General features: G+C 29.2%; 1 protein-coding gene and 1 long non-coding RNA gene across 2 annotated transcripts in view; one reads left to right on the top strand and one right to left on the bottom strand.

Annotated features, from left to right (window-relative positions):
• Positions 1-1,646: 1,646 nt before the first annotated feature.
• Positions 1,647-3,420, bottom strand: LOC106694026 (uncharacterized). The gene is made up of 3 exons (XR_001345341.2): positions 2,744-3,420; positions 2,189-2,447; positions 1,647-2,089 (listed from the first exon to the last, which is right to left on the bottom strand). It is a non-coding gene; the product is annotated as an uncharacterized LOC106694026 (long non-coding RNA).
• Positions 3,421-5,651: 2,231 nt separating this feature from the next.
• Positions 5,652-6,760, top strand: part of LOC103575988 (ester hydrolase C11orf54 homolog) — a 38,789-nt gene continuing 37,680 nt past the window's right edge. The window contains exon 1 of the mRNA XM_053739457.1: positions 5,652-5,874. The gene's annotated coding sequence lies outside the window, so the exon portion shown is untranslated. The remainder of the gene's footprint in view (positions 5,875-6,760) is intronic.

Raw genomic sequence — 6,760 nt, 5'->3', positions numbered from 1 at the left:
TTACAAAGAGTTTACATACATACACACACACACACACACACACACACATACATACACACACTCGGACATCATTCTGAATATAGTCAGAATAGCTTCCTAGGACCTCAAAACGTCGACATCTGATGAAAACTCGATTTTCGAAAATCGGGGTGAAAACAATAACTTCCCGAAATTTTTGAAAATCGTCGATTTTCTTAGCGGGAAGTTAAAAAACAAAAATTAAAACATAGAACAGCCCAGATAGCAAAATGACGTCTCGATGAGTTCTGAATAAATTCCTATTTATGATTTTGACGTCTTATCAACATTTTAACGAAGTTTTTAAGAAGTTCTCAAGATGTCGAATGAGCCACCTAGCGAACTCAGTAAGATGTCTTTAATAAGAGTTCTTAAGGAGTTCTTTTTTCTGACTGTGCAAATAAGACTTTAGTATGAATTTATCATGACGTCTTTAAGGAGTTTCTAATTTTGATTTCATAAAGAAGTTTAAAAAAGAATACATTTAGTCGCCACAAAACTGACGTCTTATTTACAGATTCTTCAAGAATTTTCAATTAAGAGTTCTTAAAAATAACATTTTTAAGAAGTCATTATAATAATTCTTGAGGACGTTTTCAAAAAGACGTCGTATAGTAGTTATTCCGACTTGAATGCTGTCTGGGAGGTGGTGTCGCTTTCATTGAGCGAGTGACGAAGAGTTAACTCAAGCTTAATTAATTAATTTTAACATTTGATTTGGTAATCGATTTGTTTTTATTGAGTTTGAGAGCTAAATAGATTGTAGTATCAATTGGTTCAGTCGTTTTATAGATATTTGTAAAAAAAACGGTTTTTATCATTTCTTTCTTACACGATATTTCTTAGAAAAATGATCTGATTTTTATGTTTGAAGTAGCAATTGACCCGTTTTGATAAAATCTAAAGCTGATCAGATTTTGAAATTATTTAGTTCAGTTATTTCAGAGATATTTGCAAAAAATTGTTTTTCATCATTTCTTATTTTCACGATACTTCTTAGCCGAATGACCTAATTTTGATGGTTGAGGTGGAAATCGATGCGTTTTAATTGATTCTAAAGTTGACCAGATTTTAAAATTGTTTAGTTCAGTTGTTTCACAGATATTCGCAAAAAACTGGTATTTATCGTTTCTTTTTCCCGCGATATCTCTTAGATAAATTATCCGATTTTGATGGTTGAGGTGGCAATCGACGCGTTTTAATAAATTCTAAAGCTGATTAGATTTTTGGATTGTTTGGTTGAGTTGTTTCAAAGATATTCGCAAAAAACTGTTTTTTACCATTTCTTTCTCCAACGATAACTCTCGAACGAATTATTCGATTTAGATGTTTGAGGTGGCAATCGACGCGTTTTATTGATTTCTAGAGCTGATTAGATTTTGAAGTCGATCGTATAAGTCGTTTTCGAGAAATCAATAAAAAACTAAAAAAAAAAAATTTTTTTTTCGTAATTGGCCAATATCTTCGAGTCTACTTGGTCAAATGATCTGAAATTTTCAGAAAAGTTGATGGCAAAAAAACTCTTTCGATTGCCGCATTAACCATCCAAATCGGTTTATTAGTTAAAAAGTTATAAAGAGTTTACACACACACACACACACACACACACACACACACACACACACACACACACACACACACAGACATATACATACATACATACATACAGACACTCGGACATCATTCTAAAAATAGTCAGAATAGCTTCCTAGGACCTCAAAACGTCGACATCTGATGAAAACTCGATTTTTGAAAATCGGGGTGAAAACAATAACTTCCCGAAATTTTTGAAAATCATCGATTTTCTAAGCGGGAAGTTAAAAAAAACAACGAATACTATCAATATTAGCACCGATTTATAATTTTACATAGAAAATATTTCAATACTTGAATACTTGCTCCAATAATTTATAATTTCCCGATCGATTACCATACTTCATTACATTATAAATAATTCTAGTCATACTTGTTCAATATTATTAGGTTCAACTGAATTGTTATCAAAAACCTCGTTGACTTCTATGCATTCATAATCGTGCAATATTTGACTTGAATGTAATATATCATTTTCCTGTGAAATTAATAAAATCGATGATATTAAAAACAGTAATTAATACTTGACAGCTGAAATTTTGATTTACGTAGATATAATTTTCAATTGACTTCTTACGTTTGTATTGGCATTTACAGAAATATTTGTAATAGGTATTGTTGAGCTGATATTTTTATGTAATGTTGGGATGGCACCAGGTTTGAGTATTATTTTCTATCGTTCAGACACAAACGGTTCTTGATTAGGAATAATAATAATATCTTTGCGAAGAATATATTCTTCTTCAAAATGCAAATCACATAAAAATGTCAACTTTCGAATCTGACACAAAATCTTGTCCCAAAATTTGACTCCATTGTCTAACAATATCAGGGTCCTACCAAAGAAAAAGAAATTTTCTAATTACTTATCAAAATATTAATTTCAGTATACAAGACTATTAATGATAATGATTAAATTGCATTGATAATAAAATTATAAGTGTCAATCACAGACACTCCTCTGCTGCAACTTACGCCTATAGTGATTAATTTTTTTAAATGTCATATATGATATTAAAATTTTTGTTCTTTTCCAAATGGGAATGTACTTAAAATTAATAAACATTAATAAATATAATTATAAATCTTATTATTTTATCAATGAAATTACAAATTTTGGGGTTATACTTACTTTTGGCAGCTTAAATAAGGAGTTTTTATCCTGTTGTAAATCTTTTTTACATTTTTTATTATTTTTACTGTTTTTACAATTCACCACAGCACAATTTTTAACCATTTTCAATTTTATAAAACGCTTATTTGTTAACTGTGACAACAACACATTCAATAACACTATCTAATGTTTACAATAAAACATGTTCTAAAAATCAGAACTTTCTAACACTACCGCTGCCTTGCGGACAAATATTGTACCCGATGTCTCCTCATTATTACGGACGCATATACGGCGAGAAGCCTATGCCGATCGTTCTCCTTCTATCTAGGCTTCGTGCACGTTTATATGAAACGTATCATTATTCGTTTCTACGTTTATACAAATGTCTCATTTTCCATTCTTTCGTTTTTACAAATCTCACTTTAACTAAACCTTCGGTTTATTGAAAGGATTGTTATTCAGAGATAATGTTAATCAGAACAGACACTATACATCCATCATGGTATTCATTCCTACGTTTATTCGAACCTAACTTTCATCTGTCGTTCGTTATTCTATGGAGAGTAGAGGTACCTCTACCCTCCATAGTTTATTCATACGTGTCGCTATACACTATTATTTTTAATGCAAGTGTGTATTTACACATAACCTCCGTTAGGCACAAGTTGTGGCACCCAATTTTTTTAAAATAATGTGACGGTCTCAACACGGTCTTATGACTGCTCCCGAAAATAAAAATGACGGTCATTCCGCATCTCTAATGTTACCAGTTGAGTAGTGTTGTCATTATCCCTGATAGTCAAGTTGGCGAGAAACAGGAGTTAAATTAATAGCCGCAACTAGACGCCGAGTTGGACGTAAAAGTTAGTACTTCCAAAGTTGATAGACCCTTTTTGAGAAAGTTGGTGACAAAAGTTGGCAATCCATAAGTTGACGGAAAGTTGCCTTCAATTTTTTCAGAAACCTGCTTTCGAATTGCGACTCTTCCTTGGCATCAACTTTCTCAAAAAGTTGGCGGTAACTTGTAGCCAAATGTTGCAAAAGCTAGAGTTGTCGACAACTTGTCGTTAAGAGGGTCGCAAACTAATGAGTACCAACTTTTTGACGAGCAACTTGTGCTAACAGGGTAAGTACTTCTGATAGCCTGATAGCCACCTTAACCATAAGTTAAGGCTAAGCCGTACTAAACAAATTTTTGAATTTTACTTTTCTTTTAATTTATTTATCAATTGTTATTATAGAAATTTTTATAGCTTCCGAAAAAATGTGTAAGACAAACTTTTTCGGAAGGTTTTCATAATTCGAGTGACGTAATTATTCAAAACGTAATTAGAAAAGTAAAATTCAAAAATTTGTTTAGTACGGTCCAGCTTTAACTTACGGTTCAGGTGGCTATCAGGCTATCAAAGGTACTGACCCTGTTAGCACGAGTTGCTCGTCATAAGTTATCCAAACAACATACTTTTGAAAAAATTTAATTTTTGGAATTTCTCTGAACGAGCCCTACCGATCAAGCTCAATTTTTTACAGCTTTTAGACATTGACAAGCCGTGTCGAGTGGCACCTTGACGATCCAAATCTGTTCATTCATTCAAAAGTTACAGATATTTACATACATACATACATACATACATTCATACTTACATACATACACTCGGACATCATCTTGAAATTAGTCAGAATAGCTTCCTACAACCTCAAAACGTCAAGATCTGTTAGAAATTCGATTTTCGAAAATCAGACCAAAACTTATAACTTCCCAAATTTTTGAAAATTTTCAATTTCCTTAGCAGGAAATTGAAATAAATCAAGCCAAAAATTTAATTTCGATCGTCATTTTTGACGAATTTCAAGAATTCAAAGTTTGACAAATTTTTCATTTTTCAAAATTTTTTTTTTTTTCATAGCCTCAAGTATCCTATTTAAGGTGGTTCGGACATTACTGCAACATTTAGATAAAAATCTGAATTTTTAGTATGTTATTGATTAATATCAAATACGCATGAATTAATTTTTTCAGGTACATCTGACTAAGAGTTTTCGCGTTATTAATTATTCAAATATCGTAATTTAACGTACAGAGTATAGGAAAGTTAGACGAAATGCCCTTGTATCGAGTTATGTAGTTGCTCCTTAGAAAGATAAAAAAAACAAAAAACTTTTCTCTTTATGAATTAACTATCGTAGAATACGTTAAAAATAGTTAAAAAGTGTTCCCACGAATGATATTAAAAATATTTTGATAAGAAGCACAGAAAATTTATAAAAATATTCACCCGCCATGATGAAAAATAATCTATTCGGGTGACTCAGATGAATGCGGCAACGTCGCAAGAAATGAAACGCGCTAACTTTTAAAATTAAAAACATAACTGGATTATTTCTGCAGATGCATATCATATTTTATGACAATTTTTAATTTTATTTTCAAATTTGTAATTGCGGTAATCTGAAAAAATTAAACAAATAATTTTTAACATATATTAATACGAAATATTACACATAATAAGCAGAAGTAAAAAAAATTTTGAGTTAGCATAAATAATTTCTATCACTCATTTTTAAATTTATTATAAATTTTTTCAATTAAATAAAATATTTTTTACTCTTCGGAATAAATAAAATTCAACTGAACATTTTCCAACTAGATCAACGTGAACAGCTGTTCGAAGCGACGTTGTCAGATCTACATTATGAATAAAAATACTTGAGTCAAAAGTATTTTATTCTTTATTTACATTAATTAAATTAATGAATTAATCCGTTCGAAAATAATGATAAGTACAGTCTTAATTTAAATAATGAATATATATATTTACATTTTCAATTTCTGAGGAAAAAAAATTTAGATTTTATTTTGATTTACGGGGTACTGTCTGAACAACCTTAAATGATTTTTTTTATGTTTAATCTATCACTTTTTTGTATTTAGCTGTTCTTTTAAGTTAAACATATTATTATTTAATAAAATTCGTTTAGTTTATAACCAATAACATTGAATAAGTAACAGATTATAGTACATTAAACATTGATTCATTAGTGACAATAGTAAAACATTTTACGAACTAACATTTATAATTTAAATATAAGATTATGTATATACATTTTTTATAGTTTGCAAAAGTTGTACATCAATTTTTAATAAGGTATTGTTAATAAAATTCAGTTACTAAGCAATGAAAATATTGACATTGGAATGTAGTCAGACATCGAGAAGATTTTTGAATTTTAAATAAATTAAATATTGTGATAAAAATATTTATTATATTCGTATTTATAATTTTTATGATTTGGTGGACGTACATGCATCCAATTTTTATTAAAAATATTAATACTCATTGTTAAAAATAAGTCATTAATTATTTTATATTTATGCCTGCAATTTTCAATGTCATAAAAATAATACCTATTTACTCTAAGTATAAACTCAACTTAGAAGTCACCTTTTATTTAAAACACAAATAATACAAAGTACGAATATTATTTTATCATTATTACATTTAATAAGTACATATTATTTTAAATAAAAAGCATTCATGTTAAACTTTATTTATCACGTGAACATACCCATATGATACTTTTATCTCGTATATAGGTTAAAAACGTATAAAATCGAGCGGTCAGCTATCCCGAGTTATAAAACAAATTCTAGTCTGGACCTCCCAAAATTCAATTCTTTTGATCTTTTATTTACCGGACGAAAAATTATACAATATTGGCACTCTAAATCCTCAGTGAGAATTATGAGGTTTACATGCAAACTCTTCATCCGTTTTAAATTCTAACGAAGCTCTCCAAATCCTCAAAAAATAAATTATTGTTTTCTGGACTTTCGAATTGGAAAAAAATCTGAGTACTTACAAAAATTTATATGTCAAATAAAATAAATTCATTTAATTATTATTATTATTTTTTTATATATATTCTTCGACAAACTTTTGATAGGTCTCAAAAAAATTTTTTTTAAGCTTCCTAAACAATATAGAATATAATATCGAACATTTTGTCCTAAATAAATTCTTGTACTTAGAT

The sequence above is a fragment of the Microplitis demolitor genome, chromosome 5, assembly GCF_026212275.2.
Source record: "Microplitis demolitor isolate Queensland-Clemson2020A chromosome 5, iyMicDemo2.1a, whole genome shotgun sequence".
Lineage (NCBI taxonomy): Eukaryota > Metazoa > Arthropoda > Insecta > Hymenoptera > Braconidae > Microplitis > Microplitis demolitor.
Note: the sequence above shows the minus strand (reverse complement) of the source record. Positions and strands in the feature narration are given on the sequence as shown.